The sequence below is a fragment of the Macaca mulatta genome, chromosome X (genome assembly GCF_049350105.2).
Source record: "Macaca mulatta isolate MMU2019108-1 chromosome X, T2T-MMU8v2.0, whole genome shotgun sequence".
Taxonomy (NCBI): domain Eukaryota; kingdom Metazoa; phylum Chordata; class Mammalia; order Primates; family Cercopithecidae; genus Macaca; species Macaca mulatta.
Genome location: NC_133426.1, coordinates 159,851,372 through 159,869,385, shown reverse-complemented (window position 1 = coordinate 159,869,385; position 18,014 = coordinate 159,851,372). Strand labels below are relative to the sequence as shown.

The window sequence follows — 18,014 nt, the reverse complement described above, 5'->3', positions numbered from 1 at the left end:
CATCTTCCAGCTTCCCAATATATTCAAGTTGTAATGTTTTTTGAAAGCTTTGGGCTCTCCAGATATTGTTCAAGTCAACCCTCTCCCATGCACCAACCTGCCTCTGAGAAATTGATTACTTTTTAGGGAGAGAAACAATTGCCTTTCTTTTTGTGCTATAAATGTCCCCCTGGGCACTGCTTTAGCTGCACCCCACAAATTTTCCTGTTTTGTAGTTTTGTTTTTGACTATTTTGGTGTATTTTTAAAAAAGTTTTTCCTTTAGACTTCCTCTTGGACCCATGGGTTATTTAGAAGCATGTTGCTTACTTTCCTGGTGTTTGGAGATTTTTCTGTGATTCATTTAGAATTTGATTCTATCGTAGTCAGAGAACACACTGTATGATTTTAGCTCTGTTAAATTCATTGAGGTTTGCCTGGGATATAATCTATATTGGGATGTGCCCAATATAGATGGTGATGTTGAGTTATTTTATAATTTGCTGATTTTCTGTCTAGTTGTTTTGTCAATTTTTGAGAGAAGTGTGTTAAAATCTCCAACTGTAATTGTGGATTTGTCTATTTCCCCTTCCAGTTTTGTTAGAGTTGTTTGTTGTTGAGACAGGAGCTGGTTCTGTTGCCCAGGCTGGAGTGCAGTAGGATAATCACAGCTCACTGCAGCTTCAACCTCCCAGGCCCAGGTGATCCTCCCACTTCAGCCTCCCAAGTAGCTGGGACCACAGGCACACACCACCACACTCGGCTAGTTTTTATATTTTTTTTTTTTGTAGAGATGGGGTTTTGCCATGTTGCCCAGGCTGGTCTTGAACTCCTAAGCCAAAGCAATCTGCCTGCCTCAGTCTTCCAAAGTGCTGGGGTTACAGGCATGAGTCACTGCACCTAGCCCTCCAGTTTTATTAGTTTTTGCTTCACATATTTTGTAGCTCTGTTGTTTGGTGTATATGCATTTAAAATTGCCATGTTTTCTTGGTGGAATGACCCTTTATCATAAATACTTTTGTTGTTAAAATGAATTTTAAAGATTTTTATGCAGGTGATTTTTTTTAACCAGTTACAGTTTTCATGATATTTGAGGCCTGGCGACAGAAGAGGGTCTCAGTGAAAAAAGACTCAACTCAGAGGAGGTAGTTTTGCTTTCTTTAGCTATTCTAGGCCCAGACTGAGGAAGAGGAAGGACAGTCAGCACCTCCCTCTGCCCCTCACCATGGAAAAGGGACAAAGCTACCAGTGAACATTCTCTTCCATTTGGAAATGCCAATATAACAGAAGCACAAATGGGGCTGGAGGTTTTGATAAGAAACTTGTAACTCCTTAAGGAGGTGTTTGGTGAATTGTTAATTCTGCCTCTGACACAGACTCATATTTAACAAGCAGTGGCAGCTCATGGCTGATATTGAAACAAGGTCCTTAGTTTTTTCTTAGTTAATGGCATTTCTTTAAATCCTGGTCTACATTATGGTTTTTCCTGAGTGTGTATTCTGGTATAGTAATTGATGGTTGGTGATGTTAACTAAGAGCTTATCTTTAGGGAGAAACATGATGCAGTAAGCTCCCAATCCGTGCCTGTGGAGTGAATGGATGAACCAATTCAGCTGGATTCTGGGTACAATCTAGGTCTGGGATAGTTACTGGGATGGTGGCTGAGGTATCAGGAGCAAGTGATCCACTTTTAACAAGTAGCTCATAAGACCCACAGGTAAGACAGGACCAGGGAAAGCCACTGGTTCTGCAGAGGAAGAAGGCAGGCCACTGAGCTGCCACTCAAAGTAGGAGTTCACCAGGTGGCTCTGGAAAGCAAGTCATAGCAGGCTGGGGGCGCAGCATGGGCAAGAGCATGGAGGCACGGAAATGCTTCCCCTGCTCAGGGACCTAGAAAGAGGGTCCGTAGGCTGGGCGCGGTGGCTCTTGCCTATAGTCCCAGCACTTTGGGAGGCTGAGGCGGCTGGATCAGTTGAGGTCAGGAGTTCGAGAGAAGCCTGGCCAACATGGTAAAACCCCGTCTCTATTAAAAATACAAAAATTAGCCAGGTGTAGTGGTGCACGCCTGTGATCCCAGCTACGCAGGAGGCTGAGTCAGGATAATTGATTGAACCTGGGAGGCGGAGGTTGCAGTGAGCCGAGATCGCGTCATTGCACTCCAGCCTGGGCGACAACAGCAAGACTTCATCTCAAAAGAAAGAAAGAAAGAGGGTCCATAGTATTCCTGGAGTGTACTGTACCACAGGGCGTCTGTGCGTGTGCTCACGTGCGTGTGCACGCAAGTGTGTAGATATTCAGGATAAAAATGAGACTGAAAGCCGAAGAGCCTGGATGTGCCACACGGCTGCCGCATCAGAAGAGGGAGCTGTGGGGAGGGAGACAGCAGAGGCTGCCCTTTTGTTCAAGAGCCTAAAGATGCTTCCTGAATGCCAGCTCGGCTCCTGGAGTCCCTGAGGCAGAGCGCACTTGCTCCCCTGGGTCATGCACAAATGCACTCACGTGTGTACACAGACACAGACATGCACAGGTAGGCAGATAGACACACGCGCGCACACACACACACACACACACACACACACACACACAAGCCTGCCTTGTTCACTGGCGCAGCCCTCCCCAGGCTCTCACATGGCCTCCTGCACACTCCTGCCTGCAGGCACACAGGCAGGCGCTCCCGCGTGTTCCGAATGTGTGCCCATGTATGCTTCCTTGTCAGCCTGATGCTGCTGGCCCTTGGAGGCGCCCCTCAGTGCCGCCTTGCTCCTGGACCCCTCTTTAGCTGGCTGCCTGGGACTAATCCCTTCCCTTGCCCCTCCCCCCTGCTCCTGGCCCTCTGTACCTTCCAGAGTGTGAGTGAGAGGAGCCTGCTGGGGGAGGGAGGGAGGTCCCCTGGCCCACAACTGGGCCTACAAGCATTCAGTGCCCGTTGCTGGCCCTACCAGTTGAGTCCTCACGGGGAGGCCCACCTCTGGACCAGTCACCTCCCAGGGCAAACAGGACGCGACTGTCTGACTTGGCCACAGGCTGACAGGCCCCTTGAGGCTGTCCTGTCTCAGGATCTGTTTGTGTAGAGAGCCTCAGAGCTGCAGGGCCCAGCCTCCCATGTTACCTGCATTGGGGAGCAAACGATTTTCACATGTACATGAAATGCAGAGACCTGTGTGTGTGTGTGTGTGTGTGTGTGTGTGTGTGTATGCATGTATGTGTGTTGGCTGCTCACCCCTCACCCAGCCCCTTAGGGGGTTGCTGAAGGAGAAAGGACCAGAGCCTTCCAGAATCCCTCGGAACAGCCTGCATGCCCGCGTGTGTGCTCCCGGGAGGGGTGTGAAGAGAAGAGGCAACCGCAGCTGGAGCCACTATAGATGTGGTGGGGCAGGGGAGCCTGGCATTAGAAATTGCTCAAGTGCTTGGCATATACACTTGGGTGGAGGTGCATGGTGTGCAAGGCCACCCCCATGAGATGCTAGGTGGGCAGCTGGGTTCCTGGGTCTGGAGCTTGGCTAGAAGTCTGGCTGGTAGGGAGCAGGCAGGCCTCGGGGAGGGCGCCCCAGGCTGAGCAGCTGGCTTACTTCCTGGCAGTCCCAGCTTCCCGGGCCTCTTGCCCGCCCCTTGAGGCCCCCGGCTGCCGCCCTCTCTGCCCCAGCCCCGGCCACATTGGCCCTTTGCACGGTGTTGACACACATTCCATCGCCTCTGCTTACCGCCTTGCTTTCCATGTGGGCAGATGCCTGCGGCGATGGCTGTCTGGGCCTGTCCTCTCTCCGGGACCCTACTTCCTGCATGGCGATCTTGAGAATACCTCCCACCCATACTGACTTTGACCCGACCCGGTGGAGGTCTAGGGGGCTGATTCTTGGAGTTTGGGGCACCCCTGTGAGTCCCCAGGCTGAGAGGGCCAACCTCCAGCCCTGGCTGGTGTAGACAAGCGTCCAGGTTTTGAATCCGGGTTTGCTGCCTGGGAGGCCCTGTCCCTACTTAAGGCAGATGGAGATGCCTCTCTCAGGAGGCCCCAGGCCTCGGGGCCACAGTAAGGGGAGTGGAGAGGAGAGAGGGCCGTGTGAGGACCGCCGGCGGGGCCGGTGTGCCCTGTCATCCTCTGGAGGTTGGGCGTGTGTTTGCAATTCTTTACAGTAAAAAACTGAAAACATGCTGGAAGGGAGATTGATCTCCTGACAGGATCACGGACTTGTCAAGGTCGTCTTCACTTGCTCTAGGCGTCGCGCTCTTCAGCTGACCGCAGTGCCGCCTCCACCACCAATGTGTCCACACACGCAGTGCCAACAATGGTGCACACGGCAGCCCCTGCTCCCCTATTTCTAGGCTTGTGTGGGACCCACAGCCCAGTGCACATGACTCTTCCTCCTGCAGTGGAAGTGGGGTGCACTCCCAGGGGCCCCCGGCCTAAGGGGCTCACTCCCCAGCCTCCATGCAGGTTGGCCGCTCACGCTCTCTGGAAATGAGCCAAGGACAACAGGAGCTGCCTTCCCAAGGTCGCCCCAGCCCCCATCAGGTTACTGGACGATGCAGGTGCAAAGGTCTCCCCACCCCCCCGCCTCCACGGCCCAGGAAGACTCTGGACTCAGCCCATTCCCTAGTGTCGGAGTGGCCTGGGCTGCCGCAGCAAATGACCACAAACCGTGTGGCTTCAGCCAACAGGAATTGACTCTCCCAGTTTTGGAGGCCGGAATCCAGAATTGGGCGCTTCCTCCGGTGGCTCTGGGGGAGGATCCTCCCGCCTCTTCAAGCTTCTGGGGGCCCCGGGCACTCCCCACCTTTGCCTCCACATGGTCTTCTCTGTGTCTCCTGTCTCTTCTAAGGAAACTATCCTTGGATTTGGGGCCCTCTGGATCCTCTAGGTTGCTCTCATCTCCACATCCTCAATTTAATGACATCTGCAGACACCCTTTTTTTGCATATAAGGCCCTGATCACAGGGCCCGGGTGTTAAGATGTGGATGTATCTTTCGGTGGGGGCACCAACCAGTCACCCCACAACGTGTCAACAGCCCAGGCCCCAGCCACAGCGCCCTGGTGAAGGGACAAGCTTGGGCACCAGGCCACACAGCCGAAGGCCACTGGGCACCTCCCTGCCTCTGCTCAGGAAAAGGGGCTCCGAAGCTGTCCCTGCACTAGGCCCCCTGGGGGCCCTGCTCCCTGCAGCCGGAGGTTCCCTGAGCAGTGTCTCCACCCTTCCCCTAAGCCCCGGATGGACAGCTTTCGTCCTGGGAGCACAGGCCTGCTGAGGGATCCTTGCTGCGGGCTAAGTGCTCCTGGCCAGGGCCCAGGGTCTCTGAAGAAAAGAAATCCCTGAGCTCTGGTTTCTCAGGGGCTGAAGGGGCTCCTAACTCATGCTCAGCTCCCAGCAGCCAGGGCTGGGTGGGCAAGGCTGGGACATGGGAGCGCTGAGCCCTCAGTATATGAAGGGGACACTGGCATCTGGTAAATGCAGATTCCTAAGGTCTCTGTCCTCCAGATCAGGACGCTTCAACTCATTGAACCTCCTTTTTCAACTAGATGCACATGTGGGAAAGGCCTCTGCCCCCAGGATCCCGCAGCCAGCTGGGTCAGCTGAGCCAGCCCAAGGCAGAGGAGGGCCGCCCCCACTCTCCTTCTACCTCCTTCAGACCATGTAGCTCCACAGTTAGCCCTGGGGCGAGGTGCCGCCTTGGCCCCTGCCCTGCCGTGAAGGTGGCCCACAGCCCCCTTTGGCCTGGTCTTCTCCCACTGGCTCAGTCCTCTGGGGGACTCTCTTGCCTCCCATGGACACCTTGGCTTCACCCTGGACCTCCCTGCTGGGCCTCTGGGGACCTGCTGCTGACCTGTCCCCAGGAGGGAGCTGCCTCTGGCCTGGCAGGTGCCCCCAGCACAGCGGGCAGGACCACAGCTGTGGGACAGCGCCTGCTCCCCTGTGCCCCGGATACCTCGCCTGCCCCTCGTGGACCAGCCTGGGACAAGAGGAGAATGGGAGACCGGAGCTGGGGAGCAGCCAGGCCAGCCAGACTGGGAGGGGGTGGCGAGGACCCAGGGAGGAGAGGGGATCTCCCCACTCCCAGACCCCCACTCTTCCTCCCCAGCCCCTCCTCACCCACCTTCACACTCCAGCTCTTTCTCCTCCCTTGGCTCTGCCAGGGCCTGTCTCACTCCCTGGACTTTTGACCTGCCGGGCAGTGGCCGCTTTGCAAGTGGCTTCTGGGCCATTGCCCGGAGGGTTGGCGTGAGAAGATCGACCATGAGGAAGAGATATGGCTCCAGGGCAGTGAGTGGAAGGCTCTTTCCCCCAGGTACCCCATCTACCCTTCAAAGAGGGGAGGGTACACCAGTCATGCCACAGCAACAGTCGTTCATTTCAGAGGCTGCCCAGACCACTCTCTGCTCCCTGCAGGAAATACTGGACCTGTTCATATATTCATTCATTCATTCAACACATATTGAAGCACCTGTGCTGGTGATAGAAGAGTGGACTCGACCAAATGGCTGTCCCCATGACTTTGACAACCTAGCTGGGGAGCCGGAAGGTTACCTGAATGAAGGTCAGCTTATTCCAAGCCAGGGTGCACCTGGGCCCAGGCATCCTCTGAGCCCCTCAGCATGAGCATGGCTGTGGCAGGTTCCTGACTCACCAACCTCTTGTCCTGTGGCACCTGGGGGGTCCTGGGTGGCAGTGCCTGTGCAGCCATGAGACCTCCCTGGGGCCCAGAAACCGTGGCTACTGGGCTTCATGGTGAGCCCGGGCTCCCTAGGCCTGTGAGGCGTTGGGGTTCTGGCCAGCCTGCAGCCTTCAGTGGGGTGGGTCTGCACAACGGAACCTCTGGCCTATGGTCTGCAGGCTCCACGTCTCCATCATGGCCTTCCCTTCCCTCCTTCCTTGCAGTTAACCTACATTTGGTGTCTCCTGGCTTTGCCCTTTGTTTCTCCTGCTCACGGTGCCAGCCTCTGAGAACAGGCTTCTGGGCCATCCCAGTCCCTCCTGCCCCTCCCCCTTACTTGAAGCCAGAGGTCATGGAGCTGAAGCACCAGGCCCTGGAGGAGGGTCATGGGAGACAGAGGGAACTGTCTAAAGGGGGTGAGGGAGAAGGGAGTGACACCTGGTTGGGGCGGGTGACTGTCAAGTGAGACCAGGCTTTCCAGAAGTCTGGCTAGGAGGCGCGGTCCTGTGAGCAAGAGGGTGTAGCTGGAGGGGGCTCCAGTCTGCCTGTCCCTCCCCAACCTTGGCTGTGTCCCCAGCTTTCCTCTCAGTGGCCCAGCCCGGCCTGGTGTTCGCAGTCGGTGAGTTCCTCCTGAGCCAGTTGTGACAGGGACCTGTTCTTCAGGACAGGGGGTGTTCCATGTGGCTTGGTTCTGTGGGGTCCAGTCTGCCCAGCCAGTGGCCCTGGGGCTTGACTTGTTGGCGGCCCTTGATCCATGGCACCCACCACTCATGTGCTTCAAGGGGCTTTTTCTCACCGAACAAGTGTCCCATGGTTGCCATAAGAAATGACCATGGGCCCTGGGGCTTCAAACAGCAGCAATCGATTCCCTCACGCTCCGGAAGCCAGAAGTGTGAGATCTAGGCGTGCGCAGGGCCGAGTCTCCGGGGGGATCCTTCCTGCTTCTTCCAGCTCCTGGGGGCTCCAGGCTTCCTTGGCTCATGGCTGCATCACCCCAATTTCCACCTCCATCTCCACATGGCCTTCTCCTCTCTGTCTCTCCTGTGTCTCAGAAGGATGCCTGTCATGAGATTTGGCACCCCCTGCCCCCCATCATGTAGACTGAGCTTATCTCGAGAGCCTGACTGTCATCACATCTGCAGATACCCTCTTTCCTAACAGGGTCCCACTCACAGGCTCCAGAACGTGGACACACCTTTTGAGGACCAGCACACCCCGACAGGCACCCCATTTCTGAGGACAGCAGCACGTGGATGCTGACAGGGCAGCTGCTCTCTGCTGAAGTGTGACAGGGCTAAGCCCTGCAGTGGGGGCCCCTCCCTCCTCCTGGCCCAGCCGCCAAAGCCACACGCTCTGTCACCCTTGCCTGCTCTGGCTCTGGAGAGCTGAGGGCCCTTCTGGGGGCCCGGATGTGTCTGTGGCTGAGCTCGGGTACAGGTTGATGCCTAGGGTGCCCCTGTTTGTGAATGAGAGGAGTGGGCGTTGGAGAGGCCAAGTCCTTGACCTAACCTAGCCAGAGGGGAGAGGCCAGTGTCTTTGCAGAGGGGCTGACCTCAGGAGACAGCAAACACAGGGGCAAGGACAGGCCATCTGGAAGGCTGGCAGGAAGCAGAGTGGTGGGGGCGGCGGGTCCAGTGGTGTCGGGGAGTGCTGGGGCCCGAAGGATGTGGGGGCAGGAGTGTGCCAAGACAAGGGTCCGCCCACGTCTTGGGGGCCTCCTCGAAGGCTTCCATGAGTCCCATCCCCCAAACCTTTGCTGTTCTACCCCTTCCTATCCCCATGCTTGGAAATTATGCGGCCACATAAATGCCGCTCATGGTGGGGCCATGCAAGCTGCATTTTGTTTTCCCAGGAGTTAATCATTGTCCTTTGGGTTTGCTGTTTGCATGTATCACGAACTCAACCCTAGACCCCATCCATGTGTGGAAATGTTCTCTCAAGATGTCCAAACACAGCCGGCGTTCGAGTGATTTCATCTTGCAGAAACCCTTTCACAGCAGAGCCTCTAACCTCCCCAGGCTGTCTGCCTTGCCCCTGCCCCTGGGCAAAGCTGGCATCCTGGGTCTCCCTCTGCCCTTCCCCCCTCCTATGTTGCAGCCCTCAGTTTATGGTCACTTTTCCTTTAAAAATAATGTACTGCTTGTATAAAGTTAAAAACACACATTAAGAAAGAGCTAGACGGGATCTCAGTAGCCTTGACTGTTCCACGTGACCTTGAGTAGTCATCTCCCCTTGCGGGATCTTGCTCGCATTATCTCTGGAAGGACAGAGTTGGACTGCAGTTATTCACGAATGCTTCACTTATTCAACAGACACTTGTTTAGTGGTGACTCTTAAGAAAATGGTTTATCATGGAAAAGTTCAAACATAAACAAAGAGAGAGTTCATGAAACCCTGTGGATCCATCAACTGGCATCAATAGTTTGCCCATATTTTTCATTTATACTTTTCTTTTTTTCTGCTGGAATATTTTTTAACTTGTTCTTTTTAAACCGTTAGATTCACGAGGACTTCGGTGAGAAGTGCCTGGGAAGCTGTGGCCCCTCCCCACAGGTCCCTCTGACATTGGCTACTTGAACACCCGAGGCACGACCGGAACCCGGACGTGATGTCCATGCTCAGGTGTCTCCTGTGTGCGTGCACTCGTGTATGTACATCTCTATGCAACTTCATCACTGTGTACATTCATGTAACACTCAGTGCAATCAAATTACAGAACGGTTTCCTCACCACAAAACCCCCTGGGCTACCCCTTTATAGATGAGTGTTTTTGTAAGAAACTGCCAACTGTTTTCCCGAGTGGCTGCCCGGTTTGTCATATCCACCAGCAATGGGTGAGCGCTGGTTTCTCCACACCCACTCCGACATCTGCTGTGGTTTAGTTCAGCCATGGGATAGGTGTGTGATGGCACTGCACGGTGGTTTTGATTTGCGTCTCCCTAATGGCTGGTGATGCTGAGCCCCTTTTCATGTACCTCTTGACGATGGTAAGACTGATCAGGAGATTCAAGTGGTGTCAGCCTGATCTGGCCTTTATAGAATTCTCTAGTATCCCTTTGCCCAGTGTTTTTAGCACCTAGATCCATTATTTAGGGTTGAAAATGGTGATTTTTCGATTCTATAATTATTCCGGCATTTCCTAGTTGGAATTCTGTAACAGAAGAGCTTTCCTTCATTGACTGGTCACCATAAAAAACAGGTGAGGCGGAATACTATGCAGCCATAAAAAAGGATGAGTTCGTGTCCTTTGTAGGGACATGGATGCAGCTGGAAACCATCATTCTCAGCAAACTATCACAAGAACAGAAAACCAAATACCACATGTTCTCACTCATAGGTGGGAATTGAACAATGAGATCACTTGGACACAGGAAGGGGAGCATCACACACCAGGTCCTATTGTGGGGAGGGAGTAGGGGGGAGGGATAGCATTAGGAGATATACCTAATGTAAATGATGAGTTAATGGGTGCAGCACACCAACACGGCACATGTATACATATGTAACAAACCTGCATGTGGTGCACACGTACCCTAGAACTTAAAGTATAATAAAAACACACACACACACACACACACAAAAACAGGCGAGGCAGGAAAAGCCAGATAGCCATGTGAGTGTTCTTTCTATACATCACCCTTCAGAGTCACAGGCCAGTCCCCAACAATTTCTGCAGGTGACCCATTGTTAAGAATATTCTGACTCTGGGCTGGGTGCGGTGGCTCATGCCTGTGATCCCAGCACTTTGGGAGGCCGAGGCGGGCAGATCATTTGAGGTCAGGAGTTCGAGACCAGCCTGACCAACGTGGTGAAACCCCGTCTCCATTAAAAATACAAAAAAATTTAGCCAGGCATGGTGGTGCACGCCTATAGTCCCAGCTACTTGGGAGGCTGAGGCAGGAGAATTGCTTGAACCTGGGAGGTGGAGGTTGCAGTGAGCCGAGATCACACCACTGTACTCCAGCCTGGGTGACAGAACAAGACTTTGTCAAAAAACAAAACAAAACAAAACAAAACACAACACAACAAAACAAAAGAAAACAAAGAATCCCTATTCTGACTCTGGCATATGTCACATGCTTTATTCCATGGCCATCCTTCCTCCTCTTGGTGCTGTTGGCCAGTGGGGGTGCCTTGGAGGGGGCTTCCATGTCCCTTGCTGCAGTCCCAGCAGGATGTCCTGGTCTCATCTTCTCCACTCTCCACTCCAGACCTGCATATACACATCACTCCAAGGAACCCCAGGTCCTTTTAGGGGGAAATGTATTCAGAGAGACCACACTTAGGCATTACTGAATACCATTTCAGATTTCTTTGCAATTTTTTTCATCCTTATCCCATTAGGGGCAGGGCACAGTGGCTCATGCCTGTAATCTTCGCACTTTGGGAGGCCAAGGCAGAAGGATCACTTGAGCCCGGGAGTTCAAGACCAGCCTGGGCAACAGAGTGAGACCCCCATCTCTATAAAAATTTTTTAAAAATTAGCTGGGTGTGGTGGTGTGCACCTGTAGTCCCAGCTACTCAGAAGGCTGAGGTAAGAGGGTCACTTGAGCCCAGGAGGTCAAGGCTACAGTGAGCTGTAATCATACCACTGCACTCCAGGCTGGGTGACAAAGCAAGACCGTGTTTCAAAAAAACCACATGTATCCCGCCAGGTGTGGACAATACAAATACTGCTTTTTCCGTCTTTTCTTTTCTTTTCTTTCTTTTTCTTTTCTTTCTTTTTTCTTTTTTTTTCTGAGACAGAGTCTTGCTCTGTCGCCCAGGCTAGAGTGCAGTGGTGCAATCTTGGTTCACTGCAACTTCTGCCTCCCAGGTTCAGGCAATTTTCCTGTCTCAGTGTCCTGAGTAAATGGGATTACAGGCGTGCACCACCACGCCCAGCTAGTTCTTGTATTTTTAGTAGAGATGGGGTTTCACCATGTTGGTCAGGTTGGTTTTGAACTCCTGACCTCAGGTGATCTGCCCGCCTCGGCCTCCCAAAGTGCTGGGAGTACAGGTGTGAGCCCCGCGTCCAGTCAACCAAAATACTGTGTTTTCAAGACACTTGAAATACTTCTACATATGATTATGCCGCCAACTTTTATATTGTTTGGTTCATCTATTTCTGTTTGTTTTGATTCTTAGGGATGGCAGTGATCTTTCTTTCCGATTTTTTATATTATGGAAAACATTTTTCATTAAACAACATATGTGCATTCATATCCCCACATTTTTATACAAAAAAATGGCATATTGTTGTGTGCTTCACTGTTGGGTGTATCTTGGTATGCTGGGGGCGCCCCGGGCAGCATGCTGACTCTAGCTGCATAGTATTCCAACACGCAGGTCAGCCCCAGCTTGTTCAAACAAGCCCAGCTGATGGATGGTGGCGTCGTTTCCAGTACTTTGCTATTACAAATAATCACCTATTCTTGTTAGGTCTGTAGGACTCCTTCCCTTCCTCCCTCTCCCCCATTCATATGCATATATATATATATATATATATATATATATATATATATATATATGGTTTGTCATCTGTGTACCCGAATCTCATCCTAACTGATAGAAGAGAGAACCAAACAGATGTGGTCTTGTTATTATCAAGTGGGGGGACAGTCATTTAATGACACACGTAATAAGTAAATGTGTAATTATTATTGCAAAAGTATCTATGAAAGAAAAATACGAGGCCACCTCCTCAACAAGAAACCGAGAGAGAGACAGAGAGATTCATCTTTGGTGAGTGTATCCAGCTTTTCGCAATGAGAAAACCAAGAAAGAAGTTGTTTTTATGTGAGCATGCGTGTCAGTTTTGTGACATTTCAAAAGGTAAAAACTGATTTCTGTTTTCATTACAATTATAAACTAGGTGCTCTGCATGACCCTTCTGATGAAAACAACTAAATATGCTAAAGAAAAGAAAATATTTTAAAATCATCTCTCTGTTTTTTGAGACAGAGTCTGGCTCCGTTGCTCAGAGTGGAGTGCAGTGGCATGATCTTGCCTCACTGCAGCCTTGACCTCCTGGGCTCAAGCCATTCTCCCACCTCAGCCTTCCGAGTAGCTGAGACTACAGGTGCCACCACGCCTGGCTAATTGTTTTATAGAGACGGGGGTCTCACTCTGTTGCCTAGGCTGGTCTCGAACTCCTGGGCTCAAGTGATCCTCCTGCCTCGGCCTCCAAAAGTGCTGGGATTATAGGCATCAGCCACCGTGCCTGGCCTTAAAATCATTTTTTTTTAATGCACCAGTGATATGGCAAAGAAGTAAGGAATTCCCAGAGTCCAAAAATTAAGTCAAAGCAGGAACTCCTAGAGGTAACCAGAACAGTGAGGCTAACTGTCACCCTTGGGCATTTGCAGACCCTGGTGACTTTGGGTTCAGTTTTCATGGCCTCATGGATTGTGGGGACAGAAGACAAGGCCCAAGACTTGCAAAATGAGAAGTCTAAAAGGAACCACCCCCCTTACCACCATCTGCATGAAGGTGGGACCATAAAAGGTGTTATCATCATCGTCAGGATGAACTGGAAATATCGACCACTACCTCTTCATCACCAGGCCTCAAGGAGAATTGCTCATTTCCAAGCCTGGCATGAGGGGGAGGGGAAAATACCTCCTCTTGAGTATTTGTACTCACAAGCCAGCACCACGTGGCTTTGCAGCTGGAATTTACAACACCCAGATAGGCCATAAACTCCTCAAACTGAGAATTTAGTTTAAATACTTCTGGGCAAGGTGTGGTGGCTCATGCCTGTAATCCCTCCACTTTGGGAGGCCAAGATGGGAGGATCACTAGAGCTCAGGAGTTCGAGACCAGCCTATAGACAGACCCCCATCTCTACAAAAAAAAAAAAAAAAAAAAAAAAAAAAAAAAAAAAATAGCTGGGTATAGTGGCATCTGTGGTCCCAGCTACTCAGGAGACTGAGGCAGGAGGATCGCTTGAGCTCAGGAGTTGGAGGTCGCAATGAGCCATGATCGCAACATTGCATTCCAGCCTGGGTGACAGAGTGAGACCCTGTCTCAAAAAAAAAAAAAAGGTTCTGGGTTAGAGTGCCCCGGAAAACTGTCAGAAGGCAATGCAAATCCTCTCTGGAGGGAACCACCTTCAACCAGGTCTCAAGGCATTCCCACTGTGAGATCTGAGAAGGAAAAATATCCAGTCAAAAAATCCAAACACACGAGTAAAAAAGGAAACCACTCCATGGGTAAGTGCCAGCAGAGCACAGCTCCCACAGCCAAAGCTGGGATCATCAGCTACAGAGCATAACGTCAGCGTGTTTAATACATTGAGAGAAATCGAAGAGGGGGTTGAAAATATCAAAAAGGCAGTGTTCTATGAAACAACCAAGGACATTTGAAAATGGACCAAATTATACTTTTAAAAGTGGAAAATAAGGTAATTGAATTTAAGAATTCAGTGAAGGACTTCCACTTGTGATCATGATAAATTAGTGAATTGGTGCCTCCCTCCTACTGAGGGCAATTAAAAAAACTGGAAAAATATGAAAGTCATCTGCTTGAAGGCATCATAGAGCAAAAAGAGGATGAAGAACTTCCAGGGCAGGATGCTAGGGAGGCAAGGCCAGTGTTTGCAGCTGCTCACACCCTGAGCGTGATTGGAGATTGAGAATGAGGGGAGTACGAACTGTCCAGGGCTTTTGATGGCTCCTGGGGCTAGCAGGACAGGCACAGGAACCAGGACCTGCTCATGGAGCACCCTGGTGCATCTCTCTCATTTTGGTGGGGACCCTATAGGGCTGTTCCCTAGGAGTAAAGGTGATCCAGCAATAGAAAGAGTCTCCTAGTACTTTAGCTAGCTTTTTAGCCTCTCAATACCAGAAACTGGATTAGGGCAACTAATCTTAGATTGCTGGCATCCTCAGAAGCTGGGACAGTCAAGTGGCATCTTCTCTGCAGGAAGGTGACATCGCCCTAGTCCTTAAGCTATCACTATAAAAATGTCTGCAATTGAAATGTTCAGCAAACAATAAAAATAACTAGGCATATGAAGAGTGAAGGCAATATGAATGGAAGCAGCAGAAGTAGACCCATAGTGGAATTATCAAATACAAACTTTAGGACAACCTACGGGAATCAAGACTGCATGGTATTGACATAAGAAAAGGCTCACAGATCAATGGAGTAGAATTGAGAGGCCAGAAATAAACCCACACATCAATGGTCAATTGATTTTTGCCAGGCGCACCAAGACCATTCAATGGGAGAAAAAATCATCTCTTTAATAAATGGTGCTAGGGAAACTAAATGTCTACATGCCAAAGAATGAAGCTGAACTCCAACCTCACACCATACAGAAACACTCACTCAAAATGTATTAAAGACTCAAATGCGAGCCCCAAAACTATGAAACTCTTAGAAGAAAACGTAGGTGTAAATCTTCATGACCTCAGATCAGGCAATAATTTCTTAAACGTGATACCCAAAGTCCAAGTGACAAAAGATAAAATAGATAAATTGGGCTTCATCAAAATTGAATAGTTCTGCACTGCAAATATTACTAAAAAGAAAGTTAAAAGAAAACTTGCAGAATGAGATAGAAAATTTGCAAATTATATATCAGATAAGGGACTTGTATCTAGAATATATCAAGAACCTCACAAAACCCCGCAATAAAAAGACAAATGACCCAATTTTTAAAGTGAGTGAAAGATTTGAATAGATATTTCTCCAAATAAGATATAGGAGAGGCGAATGAGCACATGAAAAGATGTTCAACATCACCAGTCGTTAGAGAAATGCAAATCAAAGCCACATGAGATACCACTTCACACTAAGATGGCTCTATTCAAAAGGACGGACACCAACAAGTGTTTCCCAGGCACGGTGGCTCATACCTGCAATCCTAGACTTTGGGAGGCCAAGGTGGGCAGATCCCTGAGCCCAGGAGCTCAAGACCAGCCTGGGCAAATGGTGAAACCCCATTTCTACAAAAAAATACAAGAAAATTTAGCCAGGTGTGGTGGTGCATGCCTGTGGTCCCAGCTACTGTGGAGACTGAGGCGGGAGGATCACGAGCCCAGGAGGTGGAAGCTGCAGTGAGCCATGATCGTGCCACTGCACTCCACCCTGGGTAATACGTGAGACCCCATCTCTACAAAAAGTTAAACAAATTCAGCCAGGCATGTAGTTGTGCACCTGTGGTCCCAGCTACTGGGGAGGCTGAGGTGGGAGGGTTGCTTGAGCCTGGGAGGTTGTCACTGCAGTGAGCTGTGATCATGCCACTGCACTCCAGCCTGGGTGACAGAGCAAGATTCTGTCTCAAAAAAAAATACTATAATCTACAGACCTTAGAGTTTGTTAATTGTGCCAATAATATCTTTTCTATAAAGTTCTTTCCAGAAAAGGAGCACCTGTGATCACACGTTCTATGCAGTTGACCTAGCCCTTTAGTCTCCTTAAGTCTGGACCAGCTCTTTGTTCTTTGTGGCTTTTGACAGTTTTCAGGAGCAAATGGGCCAGTGATTTTGCAGCACTTCTGTGTGTTGGGGCTTGGCTGATGTTTCTTCATGATTCCATCCAGGTTTTGCACTTTCCATGGCAATAGCTCAGAAGTGCTGTGTCCCTCTCTGTGTATGGCCAGTCCCCTTGTCCCATTGCTGATGATGATCACTTTGATCATGTGGTTAAGGTGGCATCTTCCAGGTGTCTCTGCTGTCCAGTTCCCACGAGGTTTTTCATTCATTGATTATTTTTTGCTTGAAACTCATTACTACAATAGTTGCCAAATGGCGATTTCCTATTTCCATCATTCCTTCTTCATTTATTATTTGGCTTTGTTCTGGGAGAAAGAGCTTCTCTTCTCCCCCTTTACATCATGTGTTGCTTGATGATGGGGCTATGTTCTGAGAAGAGTGTTGTTAGGCGATTACATCATTGTTCGAGCATCCTAGAGTGCACATACGCAAACCTAGATGGTGTAGCTTACTGTACTCCCAGGCTATATGGTATGGCCTATTGCTCCTGGGCTACAAACCTGTACAGCACGATAATGTAGGCAACTGTAACACAGTGGTAAGTATCTGTGTATCTAAACCTAGAAAAGGTCCAGTCAAAATGCAGTATTATAGGCTGGGCATAGTGGCTCACACCTGTAGCCTCAGCACTTTGGGAGGCTGAGGCGGGAGGATCACTTGATCCTAGAGGTTCAAGAACAGCCTGACCAACATAACGAGACTCCATCTCTACAAAAAAGTTTAAAAAATAGCCAGGCGTGGTGGCAGGTGCCAGCTACTAGGGAGGCTGATGTGGGAGGATTGGTGGAGCCTGGGAGGTCTAGGCTGCAGTGAGCTGAGGTCATGCCACTGCACTCCAGTCTGGGCAACAGAGCGAGACCCCATCTCAAAAAAAAATGCAGTATAATAATCTTGTGGGACCACTGTCATATGTGCAGTTTGTTTTTGACCAAAATGTCATTATTCAGTGTACAACTATACTTATTTCTTTTTATCAGTGTGGACTTGGGGGTTTCTTACTTTCTGGAAGAACAGGGTAGTCTAGGCTCATCTTGACTTTCCCTGGTCTCCTTTTCTGGAATCAGCCATTTCTCCTAGGATCCCTGATTCATTTTGAGTGGATAATGGCACTTAGAAGCTTACTGGGAAATTACACACACATAGAGAATACATACATATATGCAGATACATATATGTGTATATATGTATATACAGTCCCACATTTGTCTATGTATCTATCTACCATGAGTCCATACTGACCCATCCAATTTCAACCCAACAGCACCAGGTCCATTTTAGTCTTCCTCCTACTTCTTGGTTGATAAATTCTTTCCCTCTTGCTGAGAAAGTTGGCTCCCATTATCCACAATATATTTATGTGTTTGCTCAGTCCTAGAATGCTTGGAAAGTAGTTTCAGAATCATCAACTCTTGTCTCTGCAAAGAAGAAAACTACTATGTAGATTTCCAGGTTTGTCTAGAGTCCTTTTTGTCTTTCCCTTGAGGACATAGAGTCCCATACCGCGTTCAGGCTGCTTGCTGAGATTTTTTCTCTTTCAAGGTGATTGTGTTGTTGTTTGATATATGGTTTGCTTCACTTGTTTCCGTTTGTATTTCCTGTGAGGATCTATTTCCCCATCCTTGTGACTTGATCTGTTTTAGGTACTTTGAAGTTCAAATGCTCTTTGTCTTCTGATTATGCTGAGGACATGAGTTTTGGGTAGTTTTATTTGTGCTTGCTTTTTAAAAATGATTTTGGTTTGGAAGCTCTGTTGAGAGTTCCAGATTTACGGGGCTGCCATTACCTTGGATATCCAGGATTTTCTGAAAAATCAAGGTTTTGAGCATGCCAGTTCTTCCCAATTAAAGTTTTAGATTGAACGTAATTGTAATCTAAATGCCATTTGTAAATGGAGCTTGACAAGGTGGT

General features: G+C 49.8%; 2 long non-coding RNA genes across 2 annotated transcripts in view; one reads left to right on the top strand and one right to left on the bottom strand.

Moving 5' to 3' along the window:
- Positions 1–18,014, top strand: part of LOC114674999 (uncharacterized) — a 35,379-nt gene that overhangs the window by 11,243 nt on the left and 6,122 nt on the right. The window contains exons 3-6 of the long non-coding RNA XR_013412870.1: positions 4,110–6,258; positions 6,360–6,507; positions 7,786–7,888; positions 9,124–9,271. This is a non-coding gene — a long non-coding RNA (uncharacterized LOC114674999). The remainder of the gene's footprint in view (positions 1–4,109; positions 6,259–6,359; positions 6,508–7,785; positions 7,889–9,123; positions 9,272–18,014) is intronic.
- On the bottom strand, positions 6,303–7,898 carry LOC144338622 (uncharacterized). The gene is made up of 2 exons (XR_013412872.1): positions 7,820–7,898; positions 6,303–7,665 (listed from the first exon to the last, which is right to left on the bottom strand). It is a non-coding gene; the product is annotated as an uncharacterized LOC144338622 (long non-coding RNA).